Source organism: Zea mays, chromosome 6 (assembly GCF_902167145.1).
Source record: "Zea mays cultivar B73 chromosome 6, Zm-B73-REFERENCE-NAM-5.0, whole genome shotgun sequence".
Classification (NCBI taxonomy): domain Eukaryota; kingdom Viridiplantae; phylum Streptophyta; class Magnoliopsida; order Poales; family Poaceae; genus Zea; species Zea mays.
Window position 1 is genome coordinate 97,212,670 of NC_050101.1, and position 19,955 is coordinate 97,232,624.

A 19,955-nucleotide genomic window follows, 5' to 3' on the forward strand; every position below is an offset into this window, starting at 1 on the left:
GAACCAGTTCGCCGTGGTTTGGCCGGTATACTCGCCGCCGACGAGGACACCCGCCTGCGCGCGTGGACCGGACGATTCCGGCCATCCCCGACGTCAAGCCGTACCTCGACGTGACCGCCAGAGCCTCCCCGAGCCAACCCCACCCTTCGCCGGACCTCCCTCGCCGCCGGTAAGCCGCACCACCCTTTTCTTTCCCGCGGTTACTGTTTGCATAAGGGGAAGGACTGCGGGTGAGAGGGAGAGAAGGTCAGGGGGTTTTGTGAAATGTCAGAGACACAGGGGAATAGTGGCGCGAGGGTAGATTTACGAAGGTTGATTTAGTTTAAACCCAGGGACCTCGGTGTAAACTGTTTTTCCAGAAAACCTTTATTAAATCTGTTTTTAAATTGGACAGAAACTTTGAAAATGCATAACTTCTGTTTAATTCATCCAAATTTGGTCAAACCAATTTTGTCAGACTCTAAATAATGTAACCTACTTAAGAAAAATATAAAACCCCCTATGTATTATAGAAAACTTTAAAGCTCTGATTTAATTATAGTTTTGACCAAAAGCTTAATAATAGGGCCAAAATTAGTTACACTATTTGACTGGGGTTAGAAAATTTTTGAGAAGTTTGTATCTACCTACTAACCCAAATAAAAATGTTAAACCTCTCTGTCCACTCCATTAAGTTAGTTTTTACCCCTTATTCTATAGTATGCTTAAGGATAAGGAAAATAGAAAATGTAATTTAATTAATGGACCAGAGAGTACCTCTATTTTTGTTAGGATACTTGTTCAATATAGTTCACTGGAAAAATATATCATACCCTGGTTTAGTATAAAATAAGTAGGATCCCTTTTGTTTTAATAAAACAAGTGAAACTTAGAAAAACTCTACAAAAATAACCCCAAGGTAAAAACACCCCCACCCTTGAAATAACTAATGTTTTATTAAGGAGAATGTAGGAAAAATATGAAATCTGCTGTTTGACATTTTTCAAATAATAATGTAGTAGAGAGTGCCTTTTTGACATTAAAATTTAGAAAATCATAACTAAATAACCACCCATTAGTTTTCTGAGATTTTTAGCACAGAAGCCTATTATTACTATGGGATGCCAGCAAAAATAACCTTTAGGACAGAACCTACCCCTAACTAAGAGATGTAGTGTAAAGTGGCCCATTTGGCATAACTATTGTTATTTTTGTTTCAAGCCTAGCCTTTGTACTTTAAGCCCCAAATTCTTAAAACAGGCTAGAATAGCAAATGACAACCCACTGTAATTTTTACAGAATTTTTGGAAATTCTTAAAACACTGTCGTAGTTCAAACCTACACTAGAAACCCTAAATGGAAATTAAAGAAAGGAAAATGAATAATGGAAATTAATGTCATCCTAAAACCTTTATAAATTTGTCCACTGAAATCTATAAAGACAATACAACTCCACTATGTTATCCTAAAAGAAAACCTAAGCTTAAAAGGTAATAAGTCTATGTATATATATATACCACTAGAAGCCCCACATAACCAGGAAACCCTAAGTTAATTCTTGACTTAGTTTCTTTTAGCTTAATGTTATTAAATCTTGCATAATCATGACATACATGTTCATTGCATTTCGATAGACTGTAACCTTGCTGACGGAGAGTACATCCTCGTGCCGGAGCAAGGAGTTGCTCAGGAGGTAGCCCCAGATCCAGCACCCGAGCCTGCACCAGAGGACCTGCCTGCCACTGCTTTGGAAGGCAAGCCCCGGTTTTATGCATAACCTGTTACTTATGCTATTTTACTTCACTTAATGATTGTAGGATTGATTGTGCACTTAGGTGTAGGAATTGTTTGAAACCCTAGCTGCATGATCTCAGGAATCCTTTTGGGATGAATACTAGTATGATAGGTCGAGTAGTTGCTTTATCTAATTAGGATCTCGGTAGAAGACGAGTGATTTTTCTAGCACTCGCGCGAGATCAGGATTTGGTTGTACCCACCTTCATACTATTACGATATCAGTGGTAGACAACAATACATGGGGATTGTTGACTACGAGATGGGAAAATGGAATAAGGATTAACGTGCGGATACCTGTGTCAAGCGTTTGAACGTACTAAACACATACCGAGAAATATGGTAAATCGGTAAGCCTAGTACCTGAGTGAACCTGCCCGCAGACTTTACCCCTCACGCGACCTGAGACGTGGTCTCCCATTCCGGTTATGGTGGGTACAAGTGCGGTCACTGCACGACGGCCAGTCGGGGTCAGTGGGGCATTGTACGCCAAGGCGGTGAGCCCTGATCTGTTGCCAGGGAATCGATGGGGATGGTTGATGTGTGTGGGGACGGAGTGCCCCTACATGTCGTGTGTTTAGGTTTACCTTGCAAGGATAAAAACTCGATTCGAATCATCTGCTTCTCGCAGCTAATGAGACTGCTTGATCCATTGTACTGCATTGAGTAACAAGTGGAAATATGATGAGTTGATATAAGATGTTGATTGCTAATAATGCTTGTTACCATGTATGAGTAGATAGTCCACTTTTAGCCTTAAGAGAGTCACACTTAACTTTGACTAAGTTAAAATCTTGATTTAGAAACTCAGCTAGTGCTTTTGGCAACCAAACCCCACAGCCAAACAGCTGCATGTCTAGAGGTAGAGGAGTAGACTCCTCACACCGGGTAAGTCTAGCTGAGTATTAGTATACTCAGCCTTGCTTGTGGCATAATTTTTTTTACAGGTTCTCTGGAGGAAATGGTTGCTGGAATAACTTGGCCGTCCACCTTGCCACCGGGCTGGACTGTTGAATGGGACCCTGCCTCGGCTGAGGAGGAGCATGAGGAGTGATGGGACAGGCTTCCCCATCCCTCTATTTATTTACCGTTAGTTTATTTCCGCTGCACCTCGAACAATGATGGTTACTTTTGCAAAAACTCCGATGATGATGATGGTGATGTAATAATCTAATACTCTGACATGTATGGTTTTATGCTTTATTGTATTTGCTCTGTGACTCACCTTCGAGTGAGATTGTGGTACTTGATCCTGTCAGTGGCCGTGTCGGACTAGATCCGAGGGATTGACGGGTTATTCCCATTTAAGTGTGGTCTAGCCTCTAAGGCGGGGCTTAGGCACTTAAGTTGGAATAATTCGGACAGTTCCACCACAAACAAGTTCGGCAAGCGATGGATGAAGGAACTCCCCTCGGTGGTCTGGAGTCTGAGGACAATGCCGAGCCAAGCCACGGGCTTCACACCGTTCTTTCTAGTCTATGGGGCCGAGGCCATCTTGCCCATAGACTTAGAATACGGTTCCCCTAGGACGAGGGCCTACGACGACCGACGCAACCAGGCCAAGTGAGAAGACTCACTGGACCAGCTGGAAGAGGCTCGGGACATGGACTTACTACACTCGGCGCGGTATCAGCAGTCCCTGTGACGCTACCACGCCCGAGGGGTTCGGTCCCGAGACCTCCAGGTGGGCGACTTGGTGCTTCGACTATGACAAGACGCCCGAGGGCGACACAAGCTCACGCCTCCCTGGGAAGGGTCGTTCGTCATCGCCAAGGTTCTGAAGCCTGGGACGTACAAGCTGGCCAACAGTCAAGGCGAGGTCTACAGCAACGCTTGGAACATCCGACAGCTACGTCGCTTCTACCCTTAAGATGTTTTCAAGCCGTTCATATACCTCGTTTACATATGAAGTCTAACCATCAAGGAAGGGTCAGCCTTGCCTCGGCAAAGCCCGACCCTCCCTCGGGGGCTAGAAGGGGCGAACCCCCTCCGCGTCAAAATTTTCCTCGGAAAAAGTCTTTCTGCCAGAATATCTTTCGTGCTTTTCGACTACTTCGGTAGTGGGATCATGAAAACGACGGAGTACACGTAAGCAGGCAAGGCCGACCGAGCCGAGGGACTCCTAAGCCTCCGGGATACGGATACCTCACTCATCGCCTTCTGCGAGAAGTAACTCGCGTTCGGATGAGCGATCCTGCTGACCGAACAAGCCTTAACGCTCAAAAGACTTTCTGCCAAAACGGTTTTTCGGGTTTTCTTGGCTACGTCGATAATAGAATCCCGCGGGCGAGCAAGAGTACACGTAAGCGGCAAGGCCGACCGAGCCGAGGGATTCCCACGCCTCCGGGATACGAATACCTCACTCATCACCTTCCGTGAGAAGTAACTCTAGCTCGGATAAACGATTCTGCTACCGACGAGCAAGCCCTGATACTCGAAACAAGAGGAAAAGAAATGCAGCTTTACAACGCGACGACAGTATGTTTGGGCCTCGGCGGCCGCAAAAAACATATGCATACTACAGGCGAACCAATCCTGCAGGCTCAGACGTCGATGGAGGGGGAGCAGCAGCACCCTCGGCGTCAACTCCACCTTCGGCGAAGTCCGACCGAGCCTCGGACGGCAACACGGGCGAGGGATCTCCGCTCCGAAGGACGACGTCAGCACCACGCCCGGGCCATCGCCGCCAGGGTCTCCTCCAGGAATCCGGCCCGAGCAGACGGCTCGGCCGGCCGCCCCGAAGCCTCAGCCAGTTGTCCCCCGAGGACACCAGCCCGACTCATGGCCTCGACAACTCGACTCCGGCGCTGGTCCCGCCAGTGGACGGCCCGGCCAGGCTCCGGCCGACGAAGTCTTCTTTTCGAGCCAACTCTGCCTCTGTCCATGCTGACACCGCTGCCTCCGGCTCTGGCTCATCGCAGAGCGGCCGAGGGTTCCTTTAAATAAGCAAGAGAAGCCTCGGGCGGCAAGGCCGACCGAGTCGAGGGACTCCTACGCCTCTAGGATACGGATACCTCACTCGTCACCTTCGCACGAGGCAACTCACACTTGGTGAAGCGGTTCAGTTAGCCGACAGGCGAGTCCTAGTGCTCGAAAGGAGGAAAAAACGTGGTATTACACCAAAAATACCTACATGTTCAGGCCCCGACAACCACAATGAACAGACACCGGCACTCAAGGTGCCATTACAAACGGAACTCCGGTTCCACCCCCGCAGGTACGAACAACTCCCCACATTGGAGGGCCTGCGGGGCGACGAAACCCCAGGTGGCTCACCGCCGCCCGCTCCGGCAGCAGCGACAACGACCTCCGCTCCAGGTGGCCAAACAGCAACGGCGATGGCCTCAGGACGGACGCTGCTGCAACAAGGCCCTTGCCCACGTCCCCACTCGAGGGGCGAGGACAAGCTATCAAAGCCAAAGAGCCGGAGGCCCAGAGCGTGGATGGTGGTGGTGATCCCGTCGGCGACGAGGACTTCTTCAGCCGCCACCACCTCCGCGCCGCCGACGGAAGCCATCTGCCCACCGGCAGATCCCCACTCGGATCCTCCCTGACGGGCGAGCACCGACCTCCACGCAGAGGCGCCGTACCGGAGCAAAGGCAGGACAGCCCAAGAACACGAACGCTGCCCCTAGCAGCGTGCGACGTCTTGGGCGGTCCTCCGGTGCGCGCGGCGCGACAACCGCCGACCCGCGCGGGAGGTAGAGCTCTGGCTCGCCTCGCCCTCCGCCCCAGCCAGGATGATGAAGATCCTTGAAGCTGAGGGCGGGGCAGAGGTCGCAGCTCGGCTTGCTTCTCCCCACCATCAAATTGGTGGTCACCGTCTTGGGTGACCACCGGCGAGGGGATGCAGCCGGGCTACCTGATGAAAATCCTTGAAGCCGAACGATGGCTGAAAGGTACCAACTTCCTCGAAGTTATGTTCCGCCAACGACAGCAAGATGAAAGCGACGCGAGTGCTCCCCATCCGGGGGCACGGAAGGTGGAAGGACGCGATGCATGAAGGGAGTGCGAAGACATGGTTGCCATCCAAGGGGGTCACCCTCCTTTTAAAGGCGACTCTTCCCACTTGTGTCCTCAGCCGGCGTGGACTGAGTCTTCTCCAACACGCTCCAAGATCCTCCCCCTACGACACGGGGGCTGGGTCCCACGCGTCATGCAAGCTGGCCGAGGACAGAAGAAGCCAAACCGCCGCACGCGGAGCGCACAACAGCCCAGCGGTTACAAGCATTCCTCCACTATCGCCCGGACCAGCGGGTGAAAGGGCGGACTGCCATGCAGGCGGCATGCAACCGCACCAAGGGGGCGCACCCTTTTGACTTCGACGCGTCCAGCATGGAGGCCCAGGCCCACACGTCATGTAACCGGTGCGCCGGTTACTACGTGCAAGAAACTGCACCGCCACTCGTGCCAGTACCGCGCCTTCTCGACTGCGGAACCGGTGCCGCGACTCGAGGCGACCCTGCGCATGACTCGATAGTGCCAACCGAGCACATCGGTCATGGGTCAGTCAGCCGCGGGAGAAGCCGCGACGGTCGATACGGCTAGAAATGGGCCGGCAGTAATGGCGGTGGCAGGCGAGCGGAAGCAGCAGTCAAGTCGTCAGCAAGCTCACGCCCCCTCCTGGGACAGCGAGAGAATCCTCTCCCACGACGTGAATATGACGCGCTCATGTTCTGTTCCTCGAACGGCTCGCGCACGCACAACGGCTGCCCCGCGAACCACTCGTCCCGTCGCATTAACTCTACGGCAGGACAGGCGGCACCTTTGGCAGGCGAAGCAGGCAATGCTTCACCTCCGCCATAATGACCGCGTCAAAAAAGGTGCCACGTCGTTCGATTTCATATCCTTTTCCACTTCCTCTTTCTCTCTCTTGCTACAGGGACCGAGAAAGGGGATACTCCGAAAGGGATCCTTCTCCGCGAAGGAAGCGGGCCCTGAGCCCCCTACTGATCCGAGGTTCGAAGGCTGGCCCCTCGAAAGGGTTCAACAGCCCCCTCAGAGCACTCGGGCTCCGCGCCCACTACTGGTCAGAGGTTCGAAGGTTGGCCCCTCGGAAGGGTTCAATGGCCGCCTCAGGCCACTCGGGCTCCACACCCACTACTGATCAGGGGTTCGTAGGCTGGCCCCCGAAGGGTTCGACAGCCGCCTCAGAGCACGCAGAGCAAGGGATGACCCTGGATACGTTCGATACATAACCAAGGCTCGGGCTACGCTCCCGAGGTACCCTAGGACATTTCCGAGACCGACGAGAACGATTTTGTAACGGAATCCCACCAGAGGGAGGCATCGAGCCCTCGGACCCCGTCAAAAGGGGACCGGGTCCGGCGAATCACCCGCAGGTACTTTTGGAGCGCGCCTCAGGGCCACTAGCTGACCCCTAACGAATGGGGCACGGGCGTCCACTCGGATTACCCGTTAGCAACTCACTGGAGACACCATGTTCGGCGCCATCCGAGGGCAACATGGCACTTTCCCCCCTCCTCCTTGCGGAAAGGCGACGCAGGGGCGTATGAAAAAAGCCGAGTCTGTCCTTGACCGTCCTCCCGCTCTGTGCGGAGGCTCGGGGGCTGCTCTCGCAAACCCGGCTCCGGCCAAACCGTTGACAGCGTCAACATACCAGCCCGAGAACTTGGGACTCGACTATGCACCCGGGCTACGGCCAGTTCGCATGAGGGAACAACCAGACCGGCCGAAGCATCACGAAACGCGCTAAGACCTCGAAGGAGTCAAACCACTCCTTCGAGGCCTCGGGGGCTACACCCGGCGGGTGCGCTCGCGCGCACCCACCGGAACGAAACGCAACCGAGAAAGGCCGGTCCCCTTGCAAAAAAGTGTGGCGGAACTGCCCGAATTATTCCAACTTAAGTGCCCAAGCCCCGCCTTAGAGGCTAGACCACACTTAAATGGGAATAACCCGTCAATCCCTCGGATCTAGTCCGACACGGCCACTGACAGGATCAAGTACCACAATCTCACTCGAAGGTGAGTCACAGAGCAAATACAATAAAGCATAAAACCATACATGTCAAAATGTTAAATTATTACATCACCATCATCATCATCGGAGTTTTTTTTTTGCAAAAGTAACCATCATTGTTCGAAGTGCAGCGGAATAAAACTAACGGTAATTAAACAGAGAGATGGGGAAGCCTGTCCCATCACTCCTCATGCTCCTCCTCAGCCGAGGCAGGGTCCCACTCAACAGTCCAACCCGGTGGCAAGGTGGACGGCCAAGTTATCCCAGCAACCATCTCCTCCAGAGAACCTGTAAAAATTATGCCACAAGCAAGGCTGAGTATACTAATACTCAGCTAGACTTACCCGGTGTGAGGAGTCTACTCCTCTACCTCTAGACATGCAACTGTTTGGCTGTGGGGTTTGGTTGCCAAAAGCACTAGCTGAGTTTCTAAATCAAGATTTTAACTTAGTCAAAGTTAAGTGTGACTCTCTTAAGGCTAAAAATGAACTATCTATTCATACAAAGTAGCAAACATTTTAGCAATCAATATCTTGTATCATCTCCGCATCATTCCACTTGTTACTCAATGTAGCAGCATGGATCAAGCAGTCTCATTAGCTGCGAGAAGCAGACGATTCGAATCGAGTTTTTATCCTTGCAAGGTAAACCTAAACACACGACATGCAGGGGCACTCCGGCCCCATACACATCAACCATCCCCATCGATTCCCCGTCAGCAGAGAGGGGCTCACCGCCTTGGCGTACAATGCCTCACTGACCCCGACTGGCCGTCGTGCAGTGACCGCACTTGTACCCACCATAACCGGAATGGGAGACCTCGTCTCAGGTCGCATGAGGAGGGCAATCTGCTGCCGGGTTCAATTAGGTACTAGGCTTACCGATTTACCATATTTCTCGGCATGTGCTTAGTACGTTCAAACGCTTGACTCACGGTACCACACCTTAATCCTTATTCAAATTTTATCCCATAGACAACCAATCCCCATGGATTGTTGCCCACAACCAACATTAGTACGATATGAAAGTGGGTACAATCAATGTCCTGACCTCGCGCGAGTGCTAGAAAAATCACTCGTCTTCTACCGAGATCCTACTTAATAAAGCAACTACTCGACCTGTCATACTAGTATTCATCTCAAAAGGATTCCTGAGATCATGCAACTAGGGTTTCAAACAATTCCTACACCTAAGTGCACAATCATTCCTACAATCATTAAGTGAAGTAAAATAGCATAAATAACAGGTTATGCATAAAACCGGGGCTTGCCTTCCAAAGCAGTGGCAGGTAGGTCCTCTGGTGCAGGCTCGGGTGCTAGATCTGGGGCTACCTCCTGAGCAGCTCCTTGCTCCAGCACGAGGATGTACTCTCCGTCAGCAAGATTACAGTCTATCGAAATGCAATGAACATGTATGTCATGATTATGCAAGATTTAAGAACATTAAGCTAAAAGAAACTAAGTCAAGAATTAACTTAGGGTTTCCTGGTTATGTGGGGCTTCTAGTGGTATATATATACATAGACTTATTACCTTTTAAGCTTAGGTTTTCTTTTAGGATAACATAGTGGATTTGTATTGTCTTTATAGATTTCAGTGGACAATTTTATAAAGGTTTTAGGATGACATTAATTTACATTATTCCTCTTCCTTTCTTAAATTTCCAATTTAGGGTTTCTAGTGTAGGTTGAACTACGACAGTGTTTTAATAATTTCCAAAAATTCTGTAAAAATTACAGTGGGTTGTCATTTGCTATTCTAACTTGTTTTAAGAAGTTGAGGCTTTAAGTACAAAGGCTAGGCTTTAAACAAAAATAACAATAGGTAGGCAAAATGGGCCACTTTACACTACACCTCTTAGTTAGGGTTAGGTTCTGTCCTAAAGGTTATTTTTGCTGGCATCCCATAGTAATAATAGGTCTCTGTGCTAAAAATCACAGAATGCTAAGGGGTGGTTATTTAGTTATGACTTTCTAAAGTTTAATGTCAAAAAGGCACTTTCTACTACATTATTATTTGAAAAATGTCAAACAACAGGTTTCATATTTTTCCTAAGTTCCCATTAATAAAACATTAGTTATCCCAAGGGTGGGGGTGTTTTTACCTTGGGGTTATTTTTGTAGAGTTTTTCTAAGTTTCACTTGTTTTATTAAAATAAAAGGGATCCTACTTATTTTACACAAAAACAGGGTATGATATATTTTTCCAGTGAACTATATTGAATAAGTAACCTAACAAAAATAGAGGTACTCTCTGGTTCATTAATTTAATTACATTTTCTATTTTTCTTATCCTTAAGCATACCATAGAATAAGGGGTAAAACTAATTTAAATGGATTAGACAGAGAGGTTTAACATTTTTACTTGGTCTAGTAGGTAGATATAAGCTTCTCAAAAATTTTCTAACCCTGGTCAAACAATATTCCTATTTTTCCTTCTAATATTGAGTTTTGAGGAGTTTTCTTATTTAATTCAAAACTTCAGAAAGAAATACAGAAGCCATGGGTTCTATTATTTTTATCTGATAGTTCATAAATTCCAGAATCTAGCAAAATTGGTTTGAACAGTTTTGGATGATTATTCTTCAAGTTATGCATTTATTTAGCTATCTGTTATAACAAAAAGAAAAGAAATTCGAAAATGGAAAAGAAAACAGGTTTACGCTGAGGCCCCTGGGGTTTATCCTTTTCTTTTCTCACAAAACGGCCCTTGGTTCACTATTGGTTTGGGTCACTGACATTGCGCAAAGCCCCCTGGACTTATCTGAAATCTAACCCGCGCTCCCTGACCGGCTTAAACAGTACCCGCGGCATAGATTACGGCGGTGGGGCTTACCGGCGGCAGTAGAGCTCCGGCGGGGTGGTCAGTGACGTCCGGGAGGTCGCGACGGTCACGTCGGTGTGCGGGTCGGTGTCGGAGGTGGTCGGAGTTACCCTGGCCACGAGCACAGGCGGCGGGGGTCGTCGGCGGCTCCTGCTCCGGCCAAACCACGACGGTATAGTTCAATTAGGGTGCACGAGGAGCTTCACGGGGTGACACAGAGGCCATGCGTGCAACGAATTTGAAAACGGTGCAGGGGCTTACCCGGTCCACGTGCGCCGGCGGGTTCTTGAACTCCGGTGAGCACGATTGGGCTATTCCGGTGACGAGGGTCCCCGGGTCAAGCTTGAGCAAGTCCCACGGCCTCACCAGGAAGCTATCTGAGGGCTTGGATCGAACGGAGGAGGACGGAAGAGGGGCTAGCCACGGTGGTTGCTCTCGGGCGGCACTGGCGGGTCGCGGGGAGGTCGCCGGAGCTAATGGCTGGCTCGGGCAAGTCAGGCGAGGTACGGAGGAGGCAACGGGGAAGGCAGCCAAGCACTGGGGCGGGCTTTATAGCCGTGGCGCGGGCGTGGTCACGGGCGGCCGCGGGCGCGCGGGGGTTCACGCACGGGCGTGCTCTGAGCGCGCCCCCGGATGTCAGCTCACGTCGAACACGTGGAAGCTTGCTTCTGCCATGGTTCAACGGCCGATTAGAGCGCCATAGCGTGCGTATCTTGGCAAAGTCACTGTGTACGGTCGCTTCTCTGCTCCAAATCCTATCTTTTCGCTGTGAGTTCCAAGTCGAGATATGGTCGGGGTAGGGAGATAGAGAGGGGAGAAGTTTGCTGTGTCAGCCAAGCCCGAACCGAGACAAAAGGGGTGTCAAGTCGTGTCTAGCGCCCTAGGGTAGGTGTCATCTCTTTCCAGGGTGTTCTAGGGTTAATTTGGCGCCATTTTGTCAATTGGTCGAAGGGTTTTGAAAAGGGGATTAAGGTGAACATGTGGAGTCTTTGTGCAAGGGTTAGTTTTTGTACTTAGGCAAAAACTGAATTCTCCCTTGTGCTGAATCTTAGGTGAACTGTTTAGGGCTTTTCTGAAAACTTTTTGGGGGTACTTCCTTACTATTAATTGTAGGTTATTAAGTGTATTACAACTTTTATATTTGGCCCAAACCATGATCATAAGGTTTACATGATCTTTTGATCATGGCTTCAATTAGGGTTCCCATTGCCCATGGAGGGGTTTGCTTTAGGGTTTTGGGAAAATCCCCACTTAGATGTGCATGACAAGCTAGGGCATGACATCCAAGATAGTTGCATTTGGTTAAGACCTTGAATTTAATGTTTGAGGTACTTTGCCCATACAAGACTTCATGTGATAATGGGTTAACAAGGGGTAACCCTGGGGTGGACACCCTGAGTAACACCTGGGGTGTTACAGCCCTCCCCCTTAAAGGAATCTCGCCCCGAGATTTCAGATAGAGTCCCTTGGAGGGATGCTTGAAGGTGTGCTGGTGTTGTTTTCCCCTTTACACTTAAGTTTCTCTTGTTTACTGCTCTTCGAACGTCATCCTCTTTGCAACTTCAGAAGGAAGCCCTTCTTAAGTTAAATCCACAACTTAGACTATCCTTGTTATCTAAGTTTTTCTTATAATTGGATTCAAAGGGCAGGTGGGGGGGGGGTTTGGGGGTTACATACCGACTCCTTTGGGTAGAAAGTCGGGGAAGCGAGAGCGTAGAAAATCCTCAGTCTCCCATGTAGCTTCTTCTGCTGAATGGTGACTCCACTGAACTTTATACATTCTGATCGACCTTGCCCGAGTTGATCTCTCTTTTTGATCTAGCACCTTGACAGGGTACTCTTGGTAGGACAAGTCTGGTTCTATCTCAATGTCTGGTTCCGGTAGTACTTCAGTGGGTAGACGAACACATTTTCGTAGCTGAGATACATGGAACACATTGTGAACTGCCGACATGTGAGGTGGCAATTCCACTTGATAGGCTACGGGTCCACAAGCCTCCTTGATCTTGTAGGGTCCAATATAGCGAGGAGCTAACTTGCCCTTGATCCCGAATCTCTGAACACCCTTGGTGGGTGATACCTTAAGATAGACATGATCTCCCACCTCAAACTGTAGAGGCTTCCGCCTCTTATCATGATAGCTCTTTTGCCTGGCTTGAGCAGCTTCCAAGTTCTTAGTAATAACTCTAACTTTTGCCTCTGCCTCGAGTACCAAGTCTGGCCCAAAAAATTCCCTTTCTCCTGCTTGAGACCAATTTAGTGGCGTCCTACACCTTCTCCCATATAATGCCTCAAAAGGTGCCATCTTCAGACTGGATTGATAACTGTTATTGTAAGAAAACTCCGCCAAAGACAGACACTTGTCCCAATCTTTTCCGTAGTGTAGTGCACATGCTCGCAACATGTCTTCCAAAATGTGATTCACCCTTTCTGTCTGGCCATCTGTTTGGGGGTGGTATGCTGAGCTTCGGATGACATGGGTCCCAAGTGACTCTTGCAATTGCTCCCAAAATCGTGCCACAAATGGTGCTCCTCTGTCAGATATAATGGTTTTGGGAATACCATGCAACCTTACTATCTGATCAACATAAATCTCAGCGTATTTCTCTGCCCTATGGGTGGTATGCACTGGCAAGAAATGAGCAGTCTTGGTCAACCTGTCCACGATAACCCAAATTGAATCATGGTGCCTGGAGGTATTGGGTAATCCCACTATGAAGTCCATACAAATGTCCTCCCATTTCCAAGATGGTATGGGAAGGGGTTGCAAAGGGCCTGCTGCCTTCAAGTGACTAGCCTTTATCCTCTGGCAAGTATCACACTCGGATATGTACTTGGCAATTTCTCTTTTCATTCTAGTCCACCAATATAAAGATCTGAGATCATGGTACATCTTGTTGCTAGCAGGGTGCATGGAGAATTTGGAAAGGTGAGCTTCGTCCAGTATCTTCTTTCTGAGCTCAGGGTCCTTAGGAACAACCAATCGATCTCCAAACCATAGAATCCCCTTGTTGTCCTGTCGGAAACACTTGTATTTCTCTGCCTTTTGCTTGATCATATCCTTGATAACCTGAACACCCTTATCCTCAATCTGTGCCCTCACTATCTGTTCTTGCAATGTGGGCTCCACCGAGATATAGCTTAGGTTACCCGAAGAGACAACTTCCAGGTTCAGCTTGCACAACTCATCACACAGGGTGGTCACTCCCACATCCATGCTCATACAATTACACTGGGCCTTTCTGCTCAAGGCATCTGCCACAACATTGGCCTTCCCTGGGTGGTAATGCACCTCCAAATCATAGTCCTTGATCAACTCTAACCATCTCCTTTGCCTCATGTTCAGATCTGCCTGAGTGAAGATGTATTTGAGACTCTTGTGATCAGTATAGATGTTACAGTGAGCTCCCATCAAGTAGTGTCTCCATATCTTAAGAGCATGAACCACAGCTGCCAATTCCAGATCATGAGTGGGGTAGTTCTGCTCATGGGGCCTGAGTGCTCGGGAAGCATAAGCAATCACTCTGTTCTCTTGCATCAAGACACATCCCAATCCGGTACCTGAAGCATCACAATAAACTTCAAATGGCTTGGTATTGTCGGGTTGGGCTAGCACTGGGGCTATTGTCAAATGCTGCCTCAAGGTATGAAAAGCATCTTCACACTTTTGGCTCCACTCAAATTTGACTCCCTTCTTCAACAGTTCAGTCATTGGCTTGGCAATTCTGGAGAAATCCGGAATAAATCGTCGGTAATACCCTGCCAATCCCAGGAAACTCCGAATCTGCTTCACTGTAGTCGGGGGTTTCCAGTCCATTACCTCTTGCACCTTCTCAGGATCAACTGATATCCCATCCCGAGAAATTGTGTGACCCAAGAATTTAATCTCCTTCAGCCAGAACTCACATTTAGACAACTTAGCATAAAGATGATGATCGCGCAGCCGCTGAAGCACGACGTGCAGGTGCTCAGTATGTTCATCTTCATTCTTGGAATAAACCAGAATGTCATCAATGAAAACGACCACGAACTTGTCTAACTCTGGCATGAATACTGAGTTCATCAAGTACATAAAATAAGCCGGGGCATTGGTTAGCCCAAAAGACATCACCAAAAACTCATACAGTCCATATCTGGTAGAAAAAGCCGTCTTGGGAATATCGCTGGCACGGATCTTGATCTGATGGTATCCTGAGCGAAGGTCTATCTTGGAGAATACCTTGGCTCCTACCAACTGATCAAACAGAACATCAATGCGGGGCAGTGGGTATTTGTTCTTGATAGTCATCGCATTGAGAGGGCGGTAATCAACACACATCCTCAAACTCTCATCCTTTTTCTTCACAAATAAAGCTGGACATCCCCATGGTGAAGTGCTTGGACGAATAAACCCCTTGTCCAACAATTCTTGCAATTGTTTCTTCAATTCTGCCAATTCCGCGGGAGGCATCCTATAGGGTCTCTTGGAGATAGGAGCAGTCCTGGGTTGCAACTCAATTGCGAACTCAATGTCTCGGTCAGGTGGCATCCCTGGTAATTCTTACGGAAACACATCCGGGTAGTCACAGACTACTGGGATCTCTTTCACTGGGGACTCTAACATAACAAAGGCACAAGATCGGGTACAACCCTGGTTGGGTAAATACAAAACAGTCTCGCCATAAGCAGGGGAATGGATTTCAATGGCTCTGGCTGCAATGTCCAATACTGCCTGATGCCTGGTCAACCAGTCAGCTCCCAAAATAATATCCACGCTATCCAATCCTAGGATGAGAAGGGTGGTTCTAATCACCAGACTACCAAATTTTATAGACACTTGCCTGCTGATTTGATAAGTGGCAACTCTGCCTCCGGGTGTTGAAATTGTAATGCCCCCATCGGTATGATGAAAGGGCAACTGGCATTTGGCACTAAACTTGGCACTGATAAAACTATGTGAAGCACCGGAATCAAAAAGAACAATAGCGGGATAATTTAAAACTGTAAAGATACCAGTCCTGACGGGTGCTCCCTCTGGAATATCAGCCATGGTGGTGAAGTTCAGCCTGCCCTGCCTCACTTGCACCTTCTGCCTCTTGCCTTGGTTCTGATTGACATTCTGCCCCTGCCTCTGCTGGTTCCTGGGGCAATTCTTGGCATAATGCCCAGTGTTGCCACATGTGAAGCATCTGTTGTCATTTGCCTGGCGGTACTGCTGCTGCTGCTGATTGCTCCTCTGAGCTGGAAATTGGGTGCGGTTAGGTGCCTGCTGCTGCTGCTGTCGGATTACCCATCGCCCTTGCTGTTGGGATCCCCTGCCCTGGGTGTCGGACACAATCCTGAAGCGCTGGGGCTGAGCTGAGGGTCCTGCCACAGGGGTCTTCCTCTTCTTCTCTGCCTGTCTAGCTGTAATGCAGTCCTCTTGGGAGATAGCCATGTTGACCAACTCATTGTAACTGTTGGCCCTGACGGTGTTGAGACGGTCACGGAGCTTAGTGCTGAGCCCCCTCCTGAACCTGTCTCTCTTCTTCTCATCTGTATCTGCATGATACCCAGCATACTGGCATAAGTCATTAAAGGCCTGGGCATACTGCAACACTGTCCGGTTGCCCTGAGTGAGTGCCAAAAACTCATTGAGCTTCCGGTCCATAATCCCGGCTGGTATATGGTGTCCTCTGAAAGCTGCCTTGAACTCCCTCCACTCCACCTCTCGGTCCTCTGGCTGCATAGCAAGAAAATGATCCCACCAAGTCCTTGCAGGTCCGCGAAGCTGCTGGGTGGCGAACCTGACTTTGGTGACCTCTGAGCAAGCTCCATGGAGCAGTGGGAATTTGGATTCCACCACTCGCAGCCACACATCTGCATCAAGTGGGTCCTCCGCCTTTGTGAACAATGGAGGCTGGGTGCTAAGAAATTCCTGGTATGTCGCCGCCGCAGGGTGACGCTGATGGTCTCCGCCACCATAATGCTGAGGTGGTGGCTGACGTTGAGCCAGCTGCCTCAGGATCTCATTCTGCTGAGCCATGAGCTCCTGCAGAGTGGGAGGTGGTGGCGGCGGTGGAGGAACGCGCTCGTTCTGGCCACGACGCTGCCTCCCGGCCATCTGAAAAACCACATACATACTTAACACCACAGTTCCAATTTCAAGATTTTATCACGGGGAAAAAGTTAAAACAACATGATAGACTCCGACTTCAACAAAAGGGATTTTAAGAGGCATAAATTCTTCTTTCCAAATTTAAACTGATAATAGCATCCATCAAACAAGCTCCCAAGAGAGTTTAACACGATTACATCAAATTGCTCCAAAATGACTCAACTCTATCTAGCCTAGTACCCCAAGGGTGCAAAAGCTAAGCTAGCTGCGAGGAGTCCGACTATCCAACTTCTAAGCCTATCCTGAACACCTAGTGAGCGAACGAAGCAACGCTCGACTCGGGGGAAGGTGGTCTTCCCAAGCCAGCAGTGTCTACACTGGAGGCAGGCTCATCTCCTCCCTCAATGTCGACGTCCTCGTTGGCCTCCTGGTCCTGGATCTCCTGGTGGTGCATGTCCAGGTGCTCGTTAGCCTCAGCAAGCTGCTGCTGAGTGTTAATGAGCTGATCCTCGAGAACCTCGATGGTGTTCTCCCTGGTGCCTACCAGCTCCTCCAACTCCTGAATATCAGTGGATAGCTGCTCCACCTGCAAATCCTTCTCCACCATTTCTTGAGATAAATCAACCACGAGTTCCTCTCTGTTATCCAACGTGATCTTTGCTGCCTCCAGCAGTGCCATCAGATGGGACATTGCCTCACCGCGCATCACCTGCAGACGGTACAGAGCATTCATGCACCGTACTATCAAGTGCGCAGTCTGACCTGGGTAGATGGCCCAGATGTCCTTGGCATGCTCCACCCAATCCTTCCACATTGGGTCGTCCTCCTTCTCAGCGGGGAACAAGCCAATGGGGTGGGTAGCCAGCTCCAAGGGATGGAATCCGCAGAAAGTAGTCAATCCATGCAGAGCGATCGCCTCGATCGTGTCCTCCGCTCGGTATCCGAAAGACTCGGAGTCCAAAGAGCGCCAGCCTGGCTGCAGGGGATGAGGCTCCAAGGTCATCCTCACCCGACAGCGAGGCACTCGGTGCTTCTCGAACTGCTGCACCGCGTACTGAGGGGGTGTCATGTATCCAACCCCCTGAAGTACCTCCCACAAAATGCGGGGAAAGCCCTCTCGTGCAAGTCCGTCAGTGTGGGTCAGTGCATTTCCGTCATCGGAGGATCCGTGGGAAGTCATCTGTGTACGGTTAAGCGTAAGTAAAAGAAAAAGAATTATAAAAAGAACAAGGAAAAGTAAAACTCAGCCTTTCTCTAGTTAAGTAGAAAGGCACTAGGGACCTAGTTGGTTGTTATCTTGTTTTTAAGTCCTTTACTCAGTTATCCATTGCTTAATTATGAATGCATGCATGCTCGTCCTGAACGACCTCTCAACAAGATAAAAGGGAATAGGGAGGAACTCCCATCCTGTAAAAGTGGCCTGTAGGGCCTAGTTTCTTAGCCACCTAGCTACCCTTCTATTATCCTAAGGCTTCACGTCCTAGGTCTATCTTGCTCGCCCTACTATCTATCCAACATTGTTTCTATCAAATTTTACTTGGAAAATTGATGGTATTTACATTTTATTGATTCCTCTGTGGTGGTACAAGCTCCGATACCAGCTGTGGCGGAACTGCCCGAATTATTCCAACTTAAGTGCCCAAGCCCCGCCTTAGAGGCTAGACCACACTTAAATGGGAATAACCCGTCAATCCCTCGGATCTAGTCCGACACGGCCACTGACAGGATCAAGTACCACAATCTCACTCGAAGGTGAGTCACAGAGCAAATACAATAAAGCATAAAACCATACATGTTAAAATGTTAAATTATTACATCACCATCATCATCATCGGAGTTTTTTTTTGCAAAAGTAACCATCATTGTTTGAAGTGCAGCGGAATAAAACTAACGGTAATTAAACAGAGAGATGGGGAAGCCTGTCCCATCACTCCTCATGCTCCTCCTCAGCCGAGGCAGGGTCCCACTCAACAGTCCAACCCGGTGGCAAGGTGGACGACCAAGTTATCCCAGCAACCATCTCCTCCAGAGAACCTGTAAAAATTATGCCACAAGCAAGGCTGAGTATACTAATACTTAGCTAGACTTACCCGGTGTGAGGAGTCTACTCCTCTACCTCTAGACATGCAACTGTTTGGCTGTGGGGTTTGGTTGCCAAAAGCACTAGCTGAGTTTCTAAATCAAGATTTTAACTTAGTCAAAGTTAAGTGTGACTCTCTTAAGGCTAAAAATGAACTATCTATTCATACAAAGTAGCAAACATTTTAGCAATCAATATCTTGTATCATCTCCGCATCATTCCACTTGTTACTCAATGTAGCAGCATGGATCAAGCAGTCTCATTAGCTGCAAGAAGCAGACGATTCGAATCGAGTTTTTATCCTTGCAAGGTAAACCTAAACACACGACATGCAGGGGCACTCCGGCCCCACACACATCAACCGTCCCCATCGATTCCCCGTCAGCAGAGAGGGGCTCACCGCCTTGGCGTACAATGCCTCACTGACCCCGACTGGCCGTCGTGCAATGACCGCACTTGTACCCACCATAACCGGAATGGGAGACCTCGTCTCAGGTCGCATGAGGAGGGCAATCTGCTGCCGGGTTCAATTAGGTACTAGGCTTACCGATTTACCATATTTCTCGGCATGTGCTTAGTACGTTCAAACGCTTGACTCACGGTACCACACCTTAATCCTTATTCAAATTTTATCCCATAGACAACCAATCCCCATGGATTGTTGCCCACAACCAACATTAGTACGATATGAAAGTGGGTACAATCAATGTCCTGACCTCGCGCGAGTGCTAGAAAAATCACTCGTCTTCTACCGAGATCCTACTTAATAAAGCAACTACTCGACCTGTCATACTAGTATTCATCTCAAAAGGATTCCTGAGATCATGCAACTAGGGTTTCAAACAATTCCTACACCTAAGTGCACAATCATTCCTACAATCATTAAGTGAAGTAAAATAGCATAAATAACAGGTTATGCATAAAACCGGGGCTTGCCTTCCAAAGCAGTGGCAGGTAGGTCCTCTGGTGCAGGCTCGGGTGCTGGATCTGGGGCTACCTCCTGAGCAGCTCCTTGCTCCGGCATGAGGATGTACTCTCCGTCAGCAAGATTACAGTCTATCGAAATGCAATGAACATGTATGTCATGATTATGCAAGATTTAAGAACATTAAGCTAAAAGAAACTAAGTCAAGAATTAACTTAGGGTTTCCTGGTTATGTGGGGCTTCTAGTGGTATATATATACATAGACTTATTACCTTTTAAGCTTAGGTTTTCTTTTAGG